The sequence below is a fragment of the Tympanuchus pallidicinctus genome, unplaced genomic scaffold (genome assembly GCF_026119805.1).
Source record: "Tympanuchus pallidicinctus isolate F22 unplaced genomic scaffold, pur_lepc_1.0 scaffold16, whole genome shotgun sequence".
Taxonomy (NCBI): domain Eukaryota; kingdom Metazoa; phylum Chordata; class Aves; order Galliformes; family Phasianidae; genus Tympanuchus; species Tympanuchus pallidicinctus.
Genome location: NW_026294679.1, coordinates 4,477,641 through 4,496,504, shown reverse-complemented (window position 1 = coordinate 4,496,504; position 18,864 = coordinate 4,477,641). Strand labels below are relative to the sequence as shown.

Below are 18,864 nucleotides of genomic sequence, written 5' to 3'. Positions count from 1 at the left end.
TTATGTGTTCCCTCATAAAGAATCTGTTACACGGTGTCCTACAAAGCACCTCTGGCTACTGGGGAACAGCATCTCTTCTAAAACAGAGGAAAGCAGCACCCATTGGTGAATGTCTTTGAGCAGTGAATCCTCCAAGCAGAATCAAAATGAATAAAAATCTCAGTGCTGAGCAAGACAACAAGACAGAGGCAGACTTTTGAAAACAAGAAGGCAAAGGCTGCCAAGACCATTTGTCATTCCATTGCAGCTCTTGAATCTTTGCTGGCCAGCATGCTTTTCATTTCTGTTGATCAATAGGTGCAAGTTTGTTTCACTAAAACTCTGCAGTCCAACCAGACAGACCCGTGGTCATGGGCTTGGGGATCTCAGAGGTCTTTTCTTAATGATTCTATCTCCAGCTTCACCATGGAGGCCCACCTGCAGACATCAGCCAGGCTTAGTGGCTGAAACACTTACAAAAGCAAGATAAAGTCATTTTTTAACTTTCTATAACCCTGGAGAATACGTTGGTAATAAAGTATTAAATGTCTACAATTAACATCCTTTCTCATTCTTCTCAGCCCTCAAGCTTCTGCAAGCCCTTCACACTACATGTACTCCCCACCTTTTGCACACAATCTCGGTCTCCTAGTAGAGTTCTCACAGGATTTTGATTTATGTCTCTCCCAGTGAAAGTCATGCCCTTACCTCCACCAGTCCCCAGGTGGGAGGGGAAGACCTCCTTGCCCACTTTGCCAGGTGATTGAGGTGCCCACAACTGCATTTGAGAAGCTGGATTGCCCTGGAGTGAAACCAGCGTTCTGCCTCCATGTAAACAGAGGTGCCTCGAGGTTTAACAGCCCATGTTGGTTGACTCTGTAACTGCATTTGCAAGCTGCCATCCGTAACTGGGACTAAAAGGTAATTGTCCAACAGACAAAGGCCAAGCACAAACAGAACTGTTTGTTACATATACATGAAGTTCCTTAAGCAAAGGCCGTAGGTTTTATCACAGAAAATTTTCCCATGCCACTACAAGCCCACCCCACCCTCACACAGACCCAGACATGCACCTTTTCTCTTCACGTTCCAGTATTTTAAAGGGAGGGTTGCAGGACAGCTCAGTTTGCATGAAATCCAGAATTGGATTGCTGAATATTCATGCCCAAAGCAATGGGCATGCATATATGTATGAACATACAGCAGCATTTCAGGGCTTCTGAGAAGGCCTGCTTTTGATTTAGATGGCCAAGGTGAGGTCCTAAAGATCCTTTCCATCCCTTACCAGTTAAAGCAGTTTGCATCAGTGCTTTTTGGGTGAGGAAACCCAAAAACAATCAAACATGGCTCTTCTGGGGCCAGCTGAGCAGAGAAACAGACACAGAGGGAGACTTTCTGGGCTGCTAAATGCAATCGATCAGGAAACGTTTTACATTGTGGATGGAAGCGAGGAGGACAGAAACTTGATTACAGGGGAGACTTAGTTAAATATTCACTGGGATTCATTATGTGAAAACCACTAGAAAGGAACGTGTTTCTACAGGCAGGGTTGGGCTGTTTTATCCTAGCTTCTGTTGTAAAATGCTGCTGAAAGCTGCATAGAAGAGCTGCCGTCCTCTAGTGGAAGGAATATGGCAGGTCTGGTAGATGTGCAGAAACTCTTCTGCTCGCTCTTCTTGCCTGTTAGGGTTAATTTATCAAATGGAGCCTTGCAGAGCCAAAGGGGCTTGATTATTTGATGACCTTGCGTTTGACAATCAGGCAACACGAGCATTTTAGGCAAAAGGAATGTCAGAGACAAGGTGCCTAAAGTCTTAGGTCTGTCGCTCACTCGATCTGAAATAATCAATGAGAGCAAGCTGCACAAAAGCTCTGAGGCTGAGAAAGTCACACAGCCTTCTCCCCCAGCCCGGCCATGGCAAGGTGGTGGCTGGGTCACAGCTCATCTGGCTCCTGCTTCTCCCACCTTGCAGCACGCGCTTTCCCCTTGGCTGGGAGGTGTTGAGTGAAGAGTGAGCACCAAGGGACCTCACTGCGTGCTGCCTTCCAGCTGGCCCTGTAAGGCAGAAGCAGCGCTTCCTGACCCTGTGCTGCTTGGGAAGAGCAGGACCTGAGAGCACAGACAGACAGAGGCAAAGCATCTGCCCGATCCCCCACAGCGCTTCCTTTGCAGAGCTGGACAATTGCTGCACACTCAGTTTCAGAAAGCATCAGTGCTAACAGCAGCTTTCTGTGGCATGCAAAGGGTGGAACGCTGTGCTGGCCAACAAAGTGTCTGCACAGTAAAAACACACAAGGCAAGTGCTCTCCTTTAAATGTTATTCCCTGAAGCTGTACGTTCAGCAATCTATTTTCTGAAATGGGGCTGAGGGGAAGACTCTTAGTCTTACCCTGCTCAGCATGTAGCAACAGGCTCCCAATCAAAGTCTGGAAAACAGAGAGGCTGAAATGTTTTAAATAGAAACTACTGTGATCTGCACAGTACAACGAAGAGGGAGTGGGGAGGGGGAAAGCAAACAGTGAAAAATTAAACCAAAAGCAAAGGAGCTGCATTCGGAATTGTGCTCAACGGGGAAAACTTTACACACAGATAAGGAATAATGCACTGTTCAACCCTGCCTCCTCAGAGAGACAACAGTAACTACAAGCAATAGTTGGCATTAAGATTCACGTGAACTTAAAATTATGTGCATGGAAACAGCATGGTATAGCAATGCCAGTAACTGCCTAGGCAGGTCCAGAAGGGTTTTAATTTCATGCAGGGTAGAAGTGCAGGTTTGGATCTTGTTTAAGAAGGAAAACAGAGCTTTTAGGAGTCACAAGTGATGGTTCCTATAGCAGTCAAAAGCACAGTGACAAAAAGTTCACCAGGAATGAGAATGTGTCCTTCAGCTCTTCTAAAGCAGAGGATGTTCTGTTATCCCTTTGGTTAACCCCATCTGCTGCAGCTAATGGCTTGCAAAAGATCCCAGAGGAAAATCATGTTGTGATTCCATCACACAAGGGAGATCCATACGATAGAATCACTAAGGTTGGAAAAGACCACTAAGATCATCAAATCCAGCCATCAACTCATTCTCACCTTGCCCATTAACCACCTCCTTCAGTACCATATCTCCGTGGTTCTTCAACACCTCCACGGACGGTAACTCCACCACTCCCTGGGCAGCAGTGCCAATGCATTGCCAATCTTCCTCAGAAGAGATTGGTGTCCACCTGAATGGCTGCTTTGTCCTCTAGATCTGCCCACTCCTCAGATGTTACATCCATGTTTCAGTAATGAGATGCTGAGATGGTCACCAAGTAGATCCAGGAGAAAGCTCCCTATGGCTTGACAAGACCTGACAAAGCTGTTAGGCCTTTGGAGTTCTCCTATTAATGGTGAGAGAAGGAAATTAAAGTCAATACAGAAAAAAAAGAATCTTCAAGAAGCTTGTTCTTGCTTGCTGCACAGAACTCCAGCAATGGGAAATGTTCATAGCCAGAAGCAGTTCTGGGTCCTTCAGAGGCGTGTATGACTATTGTTAGTTTTTAAATATGTCACTTGTGCAGCAAATGGACACTGCAGAAAAGGCTTTGGGACATGTGGTGCAAGTCAGATTTGTCCGTCTGTTTACACCCAGGAAGGTGCTGGCTGGCAAGCCAAAGTGTTTGGAGACACTTAGCAGAAAGTGCATGGTTGGCAGAACATCCTTCTGCTTCATGCAGCAGAGATGCCTAACAGTGTGCTTCTTGCTTGAGGAGAGGCAGCACAGACTGCTGCCGCCTCCCATGGAGGGAGTTGTGCTTGCTGGGTGCCAGGGGTGGTCTGCTGGGGCTGAAGGCAGAGCTGTGGGGAGAAGCAGCTGTGTGCATGATGCGTATCTTGTGGATAAATAAACACCATTGTCAGTGCTGCCACTCTCTAAACACAGATAAAGACATGCATGCACTCAAATCATTCAGAAAATAAGCAGGAGTGCTGCTCAGCTGAGCCCTCCTCCAGCCCAAGACCAGCATAGTAAAGCTGTCACCCTGCAGTAAGGTCTTATCAGCCCCCTCCAAATTTCTACTTTCACGGAGGGCTCTGTCTCCATTTGTTAATGCATAGACCTCAAACATTCAGGTGACTCAAAAATCGATGTGCATTCTCCTGCACATACAGGGAGGCAGGAGGGAAAGAATAGTTAAATGCAGCAGGATTGAAAATTAGCTTAAAATGTCACAGGCTGTAATTCAGATGGATTACAAGATAACCTCAGTAGTTTCAAGAATGTAACAAGAACAGCCCTAAGCCCTCATAAACAGACCTGCTTGGCCATCTCCATCTAAAGATTGATGCCTGATACGTTTTTTTTCTGCTGAGCTGTGGCAGTGAACCATCCATCGCTTTTTGGGAGGGATCTGTGGACCCAAGGACAGGGAACCCATAGCCGTGTGGGCACAAAACATCTGCAGCTCACTTCCCCTCCTTGCCCTGTGTAAGGCAGCACATGGTGCCTCAGCCTGTGGGACACTGTGATGTGCCCCACTCTGTAGCCCTTCTCATGCAGCACCCTCAGCAAAGCGACACCTCAGGAGGCAGCCCTTCATTCTGGGATGGATTCTGGGGATTTCTCAGTACTCAGAAAAACAAAACAAAACCCAGGCACCTGTGGCCTCTGGGTAGATTGCTGCTTTGCGGCCGCATGCAAGCTGCCCGGGAGACACACCTTGTCTCACTGGAGTACAGATAAGCTCCCGAGGACTTCAAAGGGATTGCTGAGCCAGATTGCAATAGATTTCTGTAGAAACATAATGTGCAGCATATGTCTGAGGAGCTGGAGAAGAGCCGGGGTGGTTTAGATTAGATAGTGCTGTTTGGCTTTTGAGGGGCTCGAGGAAGTGAAGGACACGTAATTGTCTTTTAAAGTGTAATATTTGACTTCAGCTCATCCATACTGCAGAGGGGCTCACAGATAAGCAATGGAAATTATTTCCTTGTGAGGGCAGAGTGTCTGATCTCCCTGAGATCAGTTTTCCATTCAAAATATCACACGCAGGAAGGAGGGCTCGGTTACGTGCTTTTGTTTTGGCCTCTTCCTACTGAGTGGACCCTGCTGCTGTGGACCCCCTCAGAACCATGACTTCCTTTACTCATACGGCACCAGTGCAAGGCAGAGTATTCAGCAGCAGCATCAATGCATGGGAGGTTATATGTGACAAGCTCTTCATCACAAAGGAGCTCGTATCCCAAGAGGTCACACCTGGTGGATGTTCCAGTTGATGACCCTCCTTGCCACCTCTGGCAAAAAAAATCAATGTGACTTTGAGTCTAATGCCAGAGCCACAGCTCTCTACAGTGCCATATCTGGACTGGGGACACTAAAGACTACTTTGAGATAGGGCTATCTCTAACAGTGTTGGCACATATCCAGCATCCAGGCCCTCTACATCTTACAAAAACACCAAAAGAAGCCATCGGTCGGCAGCCATTTGGCAATAAATCTGCTGTGCCCTTGTTGAGGGTTTCTTGCCATTGCACGCACCTTATCTCCTGGAAGTTAAATGATTGCCTCAATTGTTAAAAACATAAGTTAGAAATATACAGATATTTGTCAGGTCTACTGTGTGCTCTTCTCCTTATCAAGAGTATTTTTGTTTTGTTTAAAAGTCAATCAAATATTTCCAGACTCAAATACAAGGATAAGTTTCTTAACCTGAGAGAATGTGCAAAAAAAATCCCCATCCCTCATTCAGTTTCTCTTTAGGTGAATATTCCCCTTTTGATACAAAGGGGAAAAAAATTCCTTGAAGAAATTCCTTGAAGAAATATGTCAGACCACGACAAAAACGTGAAACATTATGGAGAATTTGTCAGCAGAAAGATTCGCTCTGGAGTGAAGCCTGAAGAACAGAGAGCCAAAGTCAAGGTTGGGACAATAAGGATCAACTGCTTGTTTGTTCCATTAAATAATTACTGACCAAGCAGCAGAGTCTGTCTCATGCCAATTTGGAAACATCTGCCCAGCAAAGATGGATCTATGTGAAGTTCTCAATTCAATGTTCTGAACTTCATGGTGTAAATCAATGCCTTGCATGTCTTCAGGGTTTTCTCCCAAATTAGCATGTGCCTCTAGGTGAGCTACAACCTTTAAAAGCCATCCTGCTGCTCTCTGTTGATGAAAGACACAGAGACAGAACATAAGGATGTTCCCAGCTGCCAGCCTGGAGCTCCAGCCAGGGATCCCAACCAGCAGAGCTCCCAGGTCTGTACTTCTGCTACTTTCAATGAATGTTGGACAATAAGTTTTAAAAACCCATATGAATTTGTGAAGTTGCATTATATGTAATGAAGAATAATTTAGTACAGGCAACATGATGGCTCCTGACTTTCACTTTATTAAGAAAAAAAAAAAAAATTCAAGAATTTTCCAGTGTCTAAACCCTTGAGCATTACCTGCTTTTCATAAGACATCACCTGAAGTAAACAGCTAACTCACTTCTCTAATTCTGAACTGTTTACAGTAAAAGAATTTTAAAACAATCCACATTAATTAGAATTGTTCCCTAACGTACAACAGGAGTCTGATAGAGCTGCAGTGACATGGTTTGAGTGCTACTCCAGCCAGCCAACGGAATAAATTTAAAATGTAAAATCATGGGACATATTCAAACAACTGCATAGATTTCACCTGATTTACGTACTAATTGTAGAGTGTTAACAAAAGACTCCTCAATTTACATACAAGACAATCGAGTTTTGCAGTCCCCAGCTCCTGCATGTGCTCATTCACCGCTATCTTAGTGACAGAGTCAAATAAACCATGCAAATAGGCCTATCTTCTTTTTCTTCAGGCTTCTCATGAGGGAGCAGCTAAAATAATCACAGACATCCTGAGTTGGAAAGCAAGGACCGAGCCCAACCCCTGGCTCCATACAGCACCACCCAAACCCAGTGTCTGAGAGCAGCATCCCAACACTCCTTGAGCTCTGGCACAGAGCAGGACAGCCCCTTCCCTCACCCCAGTGGCAGTGCTGGGCATGGTGAACCCCAGGGTATGGTTGGCCCTATTGGCTGTCAGGGCACACTGCCAGCTCAGATTCAACTTGCTGTCTGTCAACCAGAACGCCCAGATCCCATTGTACAGGGCTGTTTTCCAGCCTCTTGTCCCCCAGTCTGTATATCTAGCCAGGGCTGCCCCACCCCAAGTGCAGAATCCAGCACCAGCTCCTGTGAAACTTACTGCAGTTGGCAATTGCCCACCCCTCCAGTCTGTCAAGACCCCTCTGTGAGGCCCCTCTACCTGTAGGGGGGTGAGCAGCTCCTCCTACTTTAGTATTATCAGTAATAGCACAAGGGTTCATCTAGATCATCATTATCAAATTAATTTAGCAGATCTGTACAGTGCCAAGAGTATGCAGAGTAGCCATGAGTTGCAGGTGATGCTCCTGTGGGGTTATAACAAAGACCATGTTCTCTCTCTCCTCTTCCTTCTTTCTCATCAAAAATCCAATGCTAACCATTCAGCACAGCTGTGGTACAGACACTGCTCACTCCTGACCCCACCCCAAGGCATTTCCAGTAGCCTCCAGTTGTGGCCATACTAGTCCTGGCTAAGCTGCAGTCAATCATGGACACAAGAAACTGCTGGGGCAGGGGTCTGAATGCAGCTACAACTGCTTTGTGGGGAGCTGGGAGGAGAAAGGACAGCGAAGCTGGCCCAAGGAGCAGCACTGGGGCCAGGGAGTTCTGAGCCACACCAGACACAAGGGCTTTTGTGAAGCTCCCTTCTGTGCAGTGGTACGCTAAGGGAAGAGTACAAAAATATACTTCTTAATGGCTCAAAGTCATTACCATTACTTTATTTTGCATTCCTGAAATACTTAAACACATGGATTGCTTTTGCAGGAAAATGAGTAGAAAGAAGACTGCTGTACTGTGCAGTTCATTGCTTGGCCTGGGGTATTTCCTGGTAAATTATCCCTTTGCTCTGGTGTTCTACCAGGTAGGCAATATCCCATTCCCCAAGACAAGGAAAGGAGTCTGAAAGCTGTTACAAGGTGATTCAGTGACTTTTAGATCAAACACATTAAATGTCAATGCAGTTACTGGAGGAATAGGCAAAGAAGAAGTAAAAATGCATCCCACATGAAAATTCAGACAATGTCATTCTCTTTCCCTCCTTTCCCCCCACCCCCCTTCTTAAAAAAGAGGTCGAGTTAGCTAAGATACAAAACACTAAGGTAAGCAGTGCTTTAATACACCATTCTAATGTTGTATTTCACCCAAGTGGAGGCTTGCAGGGTCTAGTCTGAACTCTTACGTTGCCTGGGTCATATACTTGCTCCCAGTAGCTCCGGCACCAAGACGATAACTTCTGGTTGAACCAGATTGTTTAGAAAAAAATAACCCCATCTTAATTTAAGTTTTCAAAGAGAGAATTCATCATGTCCCTGGGCAAATTTTTTCAGATATTAAATTCTCCAGTGGCCAAGAATGCACACCTTATTACTGGCCTGAATTCTTCAGCTTCAGCTTTCAGCCACAGAACCTCATAATAACACTGGTTCATTAAACAGCCCTTTCCCCACACAGGTAGCATTGAACAAATGGTGTGTCCACATAGAGAAAATTGGGGTGACACTCAAGCTGACATATTGCACAGAATGAGTTTGCTACAGAGTGATTTCCCAAGTAACCAAAATGACAGTCAGCTCTTTTCTTTACACCAAGGTGATATTTGGAAGAAACTAACCCATGGTTAGTGGGGTAAGCATGCTCCCAGCACATACCAGCTATTCCACCTGACCGACAGCAGGTACAACACAGCCCCATATCTGCTGGTGGCTCCAGGCTTGCACTCCCAGGTGGGAGCAGCACTGTAGCCCCTCTCCCCACACACCGCAGTGCTGATAGGACTGGTTCCCACCACCGAGCCCTTGTTCTCAGAGGTTACCTCCATACACTGTAATCCTCTCCATCTCTCCCAGCAAAACGGTGAGTTGAATCACAGAATCGCTCAGGTTGGAAAAGACCTTAAAGATCATTGAATCCAACCACAGCCTAACCATGCTACCCTAACTTTAACAACCCTCTGCTAAATCACTGAGCACTACATCCAAACGGTTTTTAAACACATCCAGGGATGGTGACTCAACCACCTCCCTGTGCAGCCCGTTACAGTGCTTAACAACCCTTTCTGTACAAAAGTGTTTCCTGATATCCAACCTAAACTTACCCTGGTGCAACTTGAGGCCATTTCCCCTCGTCCTGCCGCCGAACCAGCATAGCATTACTGCAGCAATTTTCTTTTTTAATTAAACAGTCCAGTGGGTTTAGGAGGGAGATGATTTGCAGCAAACGGTTACAGAAGCAGACACAAAGTAGTACCAACAGCATGCAGAGGGAAGTTGTGTTCCAGCAGCTCCCTGCACCAGCACTTATGCTAGGACTATCAGCAACAGCCCCTGCAAGAGCCCCCATCCCACCTTCCAACAGGCTACATCACACCAAACACTACTAAGCAAGATGAAAGTGACGCTGAAGCCCCACATCACAGAGTATGGAACTGCTTTCTTCACTATGGACACAAAGTGCACAGAGACAGAGCCAAGCGTAGTCACAGACCAGCAGGAAAACACACTGTGAGCAGGGCTGATTCTGTGACCACCTCTGCTTCACAGCACGGGGAATGCTTATTGTGCTTGGCACAGAAAATCTGAAAATAAACAACACAGCACCTGATCGTTATTTTCCATTCAATATTTGAGCACTAAGGCAATGAGAGGTGAAAGGGGAGGCGAAGAGGTGTGCCTGGGTGCCTCCTGCGTGTTGCAGCTCGACGTTGGGTAGCAGCCATGCAGAGCAGCTGCCTTGCAACTCTGAGTGAGAGCACACCACAACGTTAACTCCCCGTGTGTCCCTTGACACGCTGTGCAGGGTGAAATAGCGACGGGTACAACAACATCAGCGCACTCTCATTCCTTCCTCACGTTGTGACACTCAAAGACGCTGCAGAGGTCTGTGATTCATCACCACTTGAGAGCCACGTGCTGGTAACAAGCAGCTGTGTGGTGAGATACTGAGTCTGGACCATCACAGACAGCAAGCCTGTGCTTTTGTTAAGGGAAGGTATCTGAGGTACTGGCGAGATCCTGATGATTATTATGCCTTTAGCTATAATTCTTATAATCCCAGCATTTTTGTGAAAGATGCAATTTATTTTCCACACTCAGCTCATGATTATTAAAGCTGACAACAAGCAAATGTGTTTGGCTCTCAGACAGCTGTGGATCCAAGAGTTCTGCATTTTCTCATCATTTTCATATTAAGAAGATGTACTTCTTGGCATTGCACTACAGAGACTGCTTCTCATGTGTCAAAGAGTGGAAGAGGATTGCAACATATTTCAGCCACCTCCAGGCACTATAAAACACTGGCCTTACTGGTTGGGTATGAGCTGTTGCCTTACCTAAGTCATGTCCCCACTCTCCCCATTCAGCCAGTTCCTGACCATTCTCAGTCATTTTTAAGCAGAGAAGTCTTACTTATTTTTCTCATTTCTACAGCAACAGAGTACACTTCACTCTGGAAATGGGGGCTTTTCAGTGCTTCTTCACATTCTTTCAGTACTATGTAAAATAAATGAATCGCAGTAACTCAGAACTTGCTCACTCTAAATCCAGTGACCAACCCTCACTGCCTTTCGGTAGGCTGCTCAGTAATTGGGGGTAGAAGAATGCTGTGCTTGAACAAACCAGGCTTGAACCCATGGCACAGGTGGCCTTCACCATCTTTTGGACAGAAGAACAGGCAGAGTCTAGCAGAGAGGCACAGGTAAGTTGAGATAGCACCTGAGCCTGGAAGCAAGCTGTCAGCATGGAGTCAAAAAGGAGAGCCCCCAGAAGCTTGCTTTTCAGTTCCCACCCCGGCTGCAGAGCCAGATCTACACACCAAGGGCTGCAGCAGGCAGCTGGGGGAGCTGGTGGGTTCAGCAGGAACTTTGAACTGCAGCCACTCATGTCTGCTGCACGCATCAGTCACCATCAAACAGGTTTATTTAACAGGAGCACCCACTCCCTCCACCACCATTTTATTATATATGTATATATTTTTTTTAGGATTGCTACTATAGTCAAGCTGAACAATCTACTTCTATATATACACTGTTATTTGCAAAATATTTTTACAGCCCTGTTCAAAGCAGAGCTTGCTCCAGACTGCAACATCTTCTATCCTAGCAGCTACGACCTTCCTCATCCTCAGCAGCTGCCTGAACAGACTTTCCTCCTCCAACATGTCATAATGTATACGAAACACTCTCATAGCAAACACACCACATACTTCAGAAGGAAAAGGCAAGGTACACCAGGGCACAAGCTTCTGAAGTTTCTGCAGTAGGGGTAGATGAAAGGAGAAGCCATCTGTAACAAGCTGGTGTGGCAGGCACTGAGCAAACCAAGGGAGGGACAGTAAGAGTGAAGCTGGGGTGTGAGTAAAATCAGGAATGCACTTTGGGACGCTCTCACTTCTAAGCAAGTTCTTACTACACAGGAAGGCTCCATTGCTCCTCTAAGCATTAAGATGTTTCCAGCAAAACCTGGGTTAGAAATAGAGATATTTGCAATGCTTTTATTACCATTATAGTTCATCCAAGATGATGTGTCTGGTTTGAAAGTCACGAAAAAAAAAAAAAAAACAACAACCATATTCTTGTTAAAAATGCTGCCAAAAATCTAAATGAAAACAGCCCGCTGCTGAATCCTGTGTTTGCAGCGTTACCAGTGGGTTTTTTCAAGGGTGTTTATATAGACTGAGTTTCATTTAACAAGGCAAAAGCCGGAGCTCTCACATACTCCATTATTTCTCTGCAGGTCCTTCTCACCAGGGTTAAGTCTTTACACCACTTCCAAGCAAAGCAGCCAAGAAAAAGAAGAAACAAACGCTACTACTACCGAGCACAGAGGCCTCCTTTGCAAGAAATGTGATTTATGGAATGAAGTTCCTGGCATGTCTGCCGCGGGCTGTCACAACGTGTGCCTAAAATCTGAAGCTGAAATACGATCCCCATTCCTTCCAAGGCACATCGTGGCTTCTAGCATGTTCTTCTGAAGGCACAAGCAACCCTTTGCTCAGGAGCCAGGCTCTCCTCTGCCTGCTGCTCACTCTTGATAACCAGGCTTTGCCTATGAGAGCTGCTTGGAGCAGGGTTCCTATAAAGCTGGTGCTGGCCAGCTTTATTCAAGTTTCTGAAAACTGGGGGAAAAAAGGTTTCATATAGTTTGTGGAATTGGGTGCTCAGGGATACACAGAGCAGAGCATGCCCCGGCACCCAAGGTTGGGCTCTATGTTCATATGATCTTCAGCTCCCACTGTCCACATTGGTAGGTTAGACACCTGATTGCCACCAACTGAAGTACTGGGCTTCAGAAATGCCAGAAAAACTGGGTGTTTTTTCTATACGTTGCCAAAATGGTAAGCAGACAATAGCAGCCTGAAGGCCTTCTGGTGTCGGCTGACCCTAAGCTGTCAATGTAGAAGACATTTTCAGCCCCTTCCTGCAGCCCTTTAGGAGTTCTTTGTTTCCTACATAAAGCAAACTAACCAGCATTAAGCGTTTCCTCGACTACATCTCAAACCTAGAAATTTTGTTAATGATAATACCTTCCTGATTAGCTGCTGGCCCTACAGCCAGTGAGATGTCAGCATCCACGTACCACCACAGCCCATCTCACAGTGATGAAGACCTTGTTGCTGCAAGAGTCCTTTTTGCCAGCCGTCCCCACACTGCGAGGTGACCCAGCCTTGGCCACAGATGTCACACCAGGTGCTGGCCATCAACAAGAATCTCCAAGCTGGGCACGCCAGAGAGCAGAGATCATGGAGCTGGCTCTCATGGACTTCATCAGCACGGACTGCAAATGCACAAGTATCCTCTGTGCTACAATTTTGTATAAGCGCCAGTGTATCCGTTACACAAAGCATAAGAAAGAAGTAGTGCTGGTGAGGCATTGATCCACCTGATGAACAGGTATTTTCCAGCAACAGCAGCTAGTGAGCTGACAAACCTTTCCAGGCAACAAAGGCAGACAGGAGCGAGTCAAAGTCAGCCTGACCGTTGCCTCTGTGTTTGCTTCAGCAGGTTTTGGCGCTGCTCCCACTCGAGCCACAAAGTTTTGAAATTCATGCGTTTCTTCATTCTCATCTTTCAGTTTTACAGTAGACTTTTTTTCCCACCAACGTCTCCGAGGCCATGTGGGATGTGGTCCAGCTCCCATTAAGGTCAGTGGGAGTCGTGCCATTGGCTTCCCTGCGGGTCTCGGCCCTCTCCCATTGTATTACATTTCCATTACATTGCAATTGAAGACAGCTTATTTCAATTTTTTCCTCTCCTAGTGCCCACAATGGGCAAAGTATTTTGCAAACAGAAAAGAAGGTCCCACTCAGTGTCCCTAAGTTCTATAGAGATACTGGAAAAAATCATAATTAAATGCATTTGGCACATGAGATCACAACTGTTCTTTAATAATGAGGAGTTGGTGGTTTAGTTTTTGTTGCCTTTTTTTTTTTTTCTTCCAAGCTTCTCCCCCATGTAGCATTGTCCTACTGTCAAACAGCAGAGATTAAATCCTGATCCTGCTGAACTTTACAGGAGCTTTCCCAATTTGCCTCATTGGGGCCATATTACTTTTCTCTGTCCCCAACTTTAATGCCTGCTGATCTGCTGCTGAATATTCCCTGGCAGAACCTGATGATAGAGTTGAGGGTCCATTTGTCACTGCCAGTTACATATTTGCTGACAAATAATCAAAATGCATCAAAAAAAGATCTGTAGAAGGAATGGAAGAGTGTGAAAACTGCAGCTATCTTCAGACAAACAGCAGTATCATGCAGAATTAGGCAGAGATGAGGAGCAATGCATGCAGCCTGGCAGCAGCATTGGCAGGGCTGCTCTCTGCTCATATACAGAGTGGAAACATCACTCCAAAAGCTGTCAGAAATCCCACGCTGATGGAATGAGAGGGCTGAGAATTGCTTGGAAGTGGAAACATTGAACATAGTTCTGCTTACAGAAGTCTTTGACCTCACATGAATGCTTGCTTGGACGACCTGTTAATCTCCTAAAAAAAATAAAAAAAGTGAAGTTTCCCCAGACAGCAAACTAATAAAGAATAAAATGTTAGATTTTAGTTACTGTGTCTGATGTGAAGCTTTCAGAAAGCTGCTACTAGCAGCTATTAACCTTGAAGCTGTCCATGAGAAAAAGACACTTGAAGACACCACAAACATCCCTAAGTGGTAGTTTCATGAGGGAAACACGAATTTACAGTGATGACAAGGAATTTCTGTGCACAAAGTTTGCAATCTCTTTTCCATAGCAAATTGATTAAGGAGAAAAATATATTTGGGACAGAATGTGGTTAGTCAGGAAAATCCGAGTGGTGGCTGCCAGCCATTAGAAAAACAACTGAGTGACTGAGAAGCCCCACTCTGCTGTGTGCTACGGGGATCTGCAACATCAGGCTCTCGTTCCTGAAACCAACTCTACTATGTGCTGTATTCACAATACAGGCAAGAGACCCTTTATAGATCATAGAATCATTAAGGACAAGAAAGAAGAAAAGACCTCCAAGATCATCTAGTCCAATCATCCACCCATCACCAATGCTGCTCACTAAGCCATGCCCCTAAGTACTACAACTACCCTTTCCTTAAAGTTCCTAGCCAAGCTGCTTCTTCCAGAATTAGCAGATCAGGCACGGATTGATTGTTACTGAGCACACACTACAGTGCCACGGATGAATTGCATCACCTAACAGCGTGGTTTAACCACTGGCATACTGCACTCCATCTGCCCTTTTCATTGGTTTCCCCTATTGGCATACTGAGACTTAGCATTTGGCAGCCTGGCAGGGCTCTGTGCCCATCCCAGCCTGTCCCTCCATGGAAGATCCTGCTTGACGTGCTGCTGTATCCAATGGCATCGATACAGCCTTGTTTGCTTGTGAAACCTAAGGACCAGACTGTGGTTGCCAGTAGCTGCCTGGCTTCCAGCCTCCCAAAGTCATGAACTCTGTGCTTGCATCAAGCTTACACATACCCTCACACTGTGTTTACCGAGGGAAAGTAAGCTGCACACAAATTCTTTATTTACCAGAAAAATATCCCTGTTTCAGTGGCACGAACCCAAACTCGGAGCTCTGAAACCACTTCCTGCTGCTGCTGGAAAGAGACAGAGCCAGGATGTCTTGGGCCACACTGGTCTTGGCTGAACTTGTTGCTGCTGTGTGTGACTTTGAGCATCCTATGCACCATGGTGAGTGGGGAATTGAGGAACAAAGAGTGCCAATGCCCCAGGAGAGAGCTGCTCATGATCCCCTGCCCAAGCAATGACCTGCCAGGCCCTCCTAGCTGAGTCAAGGCAGCATCAAGCAGCTGGGAGGATCTGCCCTGCTTTCTATGGTCTGCCATTTTTCCACAGCTGTGGGAAGAGATGCCTCCTTGATTAATTTACTGGAGCATTAGCAAGAGAGAGAGAGTTTGCATTCTTAGCCTATGTGACATTGGTCTGCCCTCATTTCAGGCAGACCCCATATGCTTGGCGGCTTCTCAGCAATACCAGTGAAATGCTGCTTCATACCAGAGTTTGTACTGAGACCAGGAGATAGTCCATCCTTGGTGTGAAGATATCTTAACTCACGGAGATGGCAGATCTTTTAACGAGCACCACACTTCCACGTGAGAAGCAATGACAGTAGGCATCTCCAGGGAACCCAAGAGTAATGACCCAACTTTGGCTATTTCTCTGCCATTTTCAAGCATGGATAACGCTGCTTTGAAGACAGGGTAGCTTTATTTGTACCTATCAGGATAAGCTGGACAAATACAATTATGCATAATTTAGAAACCGCAGCTGGAGCCCCAGTTCAACCAAACGCTTATTGTATGTTGTCACCAAACACATGCAAGCCCTACTGAAGCCAATAAAACATAAATAGACACCTATATTATTTGTTCAATGGGGATCAGCTCAATGTTGTACTTAGAGAACTTTCAGGATTCAAGGAACTGAGTTCAATTCAAGGCACTGAGTTCCTGCTCCCTGTCCTGTTCTCCCTACTTTTGTACCCATCAGCAAAGTTCTCTGTATTTTCTCCACCATCTGTTCAAGTAATGGCTCTCTACAGTAACAGCTGTAGGCGAGATTCCTCTCCCACTAGAGGGTACATAATGCTTACTTATTGTGGGAAATATAAACAAAATCATTTCTGTAAGACAAGCATGGATTTTCCTAGTATTGTTTCCATATCTAAGAAAACCTGCACTTTTTCAAATAACCAAAAAGTAGAAAAATTGAGCATATGTGACCAAAAATGATTACATACTTAAGTTTATTAAAAGTGAATATTGCTGCTCTTGAACATCCAGACTGAATTTCTCTAGTTTCCATGGAGAAGCTTGGGCTGGCATTGCTTTAGACAATGCCAAGCCATTATTCCCCTGGCTGCAGTTGAAATCAGACAAACTGGACATCTAATAACAAGCTTTGTTCACTTGATAATGGCAGCTATGGAAATACACCTGATTTTGTATATTATTATTTGCACAATCCAAAAAAGACATTAAAAAATAAAATCCATGAGCACTGCTTTTTTTCCCCCTTTTTAAACTGAGCACCTACAAGCTATCTGACCAACAAAACAAATAAAATTAAATAAGATTTTCAGTTAAAATGCCATCATAATTCAGCTTTCCCTCTTCTAAATCATCATTCATATAAGTAAGGCTCTCTCACTAATAGAAGCTGGAGATACATATGGGAATCAGCGTTACTAAAACTTGTAATGAGAGCTAACTGTTCTGGGCTAATTTGTGAAGGCAATACAACACGCTCTATATGCGGTGCCAAAACAATGAACACAGTTTATAGTTTGCTTCATCTATTAATATTTCTTTAATATTTAAACGTTTGAGTGTGTATGTGTCTTCAGACCGCCTTGTAAACACAGTTACAAGAACACATTGTGGGGATGGCTCATTAATTCCCCTTCTCTTTCGGTACTGATAGTTGGGCACTTTGCACAGAGAAGCTGGGAGAAAGGCACACTGCCCCCATTTCCTTCAGAAATCAGCTTAAGGCATTCCTGGCACAGCTGGGGATGGCTCCAGAACCAGACCCTCAAAATGAGCAACCCAGTGCCCTGAATAACCCTGTGCATTAGTCTATTTGTATTCCCAAATTCCTAAATGCTAAATATTTACCCTTGCAAACACCACCCAGCCTATGGAGCCCAGCTGCAAAGGACATCATGTTTCCCTCTGAGTGGATGGGCTGAAGGCTTTATCTAAGGGTGTCTAAAGCACTAAAACCTGCTTTCCTCCAAAACAGCTTCTTATCATAGGAACTCTCACTCAGCAAAGGGAATACACGTGCAAACAAAGCTATTAGCAGTTTGCAAGATAAACTCCTGTGCTCAGCCAGCAGGACTGCAGCATGCCACATATGCAATGCACAGCAAATGCTTGCTGACATGTCAGGTGAGCAGCTGTGCTGAGCTGTGAGCCAAGCAAGCACTCTCAATCTGACCACAGAAATGCTACCTTAATTACTTATTTTGATATTGTAAGCTTAACGGTATTAAAGATAAGCACAGGGAGATCAAGAGAAGGATTTTCATGTGCCAGCCCACTTCTTTGCTGCTTTCTCCAATTAATGCTCATTCCAAACTAGCATCACCTAGCATTGCAAACTAGATCGCCTAGAGCATCACCTAGAACAAGGCTCCCCTGGAAGAACATATTTGTGAGAGGACGTGCACAGAAATCACAAGAGGACCATCTGTGCCACAAACATGGCAGAGGAGGCACAGCAGCCAGAAAGATGACCCTGGCAGTAAAAGCAAGTGTTCTGACTCAAGGTATGGCAAGAACACATGAGTCAGCTCTAATAAAGTTTTCCCCAGTCACTGGTTTCTTTACCAAGCTCCCAGTAACCCCGTGAGGCCCAAACCTGCAAATACAGACCCTTCCAAAGGTGGGATTGTTCTCCTGCTCAAAACATTCCAGCCATGCTGTATAGTTATAGCTAAGGTGTATCAACACACTATCCTGACTGAGGCTCTCTCTGAATCTCCTACCTTCACATCGTGCAACCCATGGAGCAGGAAGCACATCTTCTTGCTGGGAAAGCTCCTGATGCATTCTGGCAGCATCAGAAATAGGCAAAGACCAACCTGAAAGCAAGCATTTGAAGCACTGAAGGGGGAATTCAGTCATTTATGGTGACAGGTACCAACGGGGCAAGCAAATGTGTGGGGGCTGCAGGGTGTACTTACCTGATAGGTTAACGTCTGATGAGACTTAACTCCCAGCTAATTAGCCTCGAAAAGTAATTTCCACGTGCCACCGCCTTCATTTACTCCCAAAGGAGAAGCAAAGTATCTGGCAATTACCACAATCTCAGCTCAGGGCCAGCAGATAATCCTGTTTTATTGCCCTCATTAGCCAGATCGGCGCATCGTGCCCAAGCTGCTCCTCTCCCTGCTCTGCAGCCTCCACAGTTCCACGTAGCAGACTCCATTTCGCAGCCCACAGAGGTGACCATCGCCAGGTTCACCTGCCTTCCATTAGAGGCACCTGGTAACCCTGTGATCCTGAGGCACCTCCTGGGGCTGCCCCACAGTTGGGTTTAGTTCTGAGGCCACATCCCCCCTCCTGGAGCTGAATGTGACCATTTCTCCCCCGAATCAGTTCCCCTGACACCAAATGCTTACCTGCTCTATGCTCAGAGAAGCTATGGTCAAGAACTCAGTGGAAGGGTCTGAGCTGGCTAAAATTAAAATTAAAAAAAAAAAAAGTACTTTAAAAAAAATAACCTTTGAAAGATGTAAAACACAAACAAAATACAAACAACATTGCAGGCT

The 18,864-nt window shown here is 45.5% G+C and overlaps 1 long non-coding RNA gene across 1 annotated transcript; it reads right to left on the bottom strand.

The window, feature by feature from the left end:
* Positions 1–235: 235 nt before the first annotated feature.
* Positions 236–18,486, bottom strand: LOC128077656 (uncharacterized). The gene is made up of 3 exons (XR_008205118.1): positions 18,277–18,486; positions 18,079–18,174; positions 236–417 (listed from the first exon to the last, which is right to left on the bottom strand). It is a non-coding gene; the product is annotated as an uncharacterized LOC128077656 (long non-coding RNA).
* Positions 18,487–18,864: the final 378 nt, after the last annotated feature.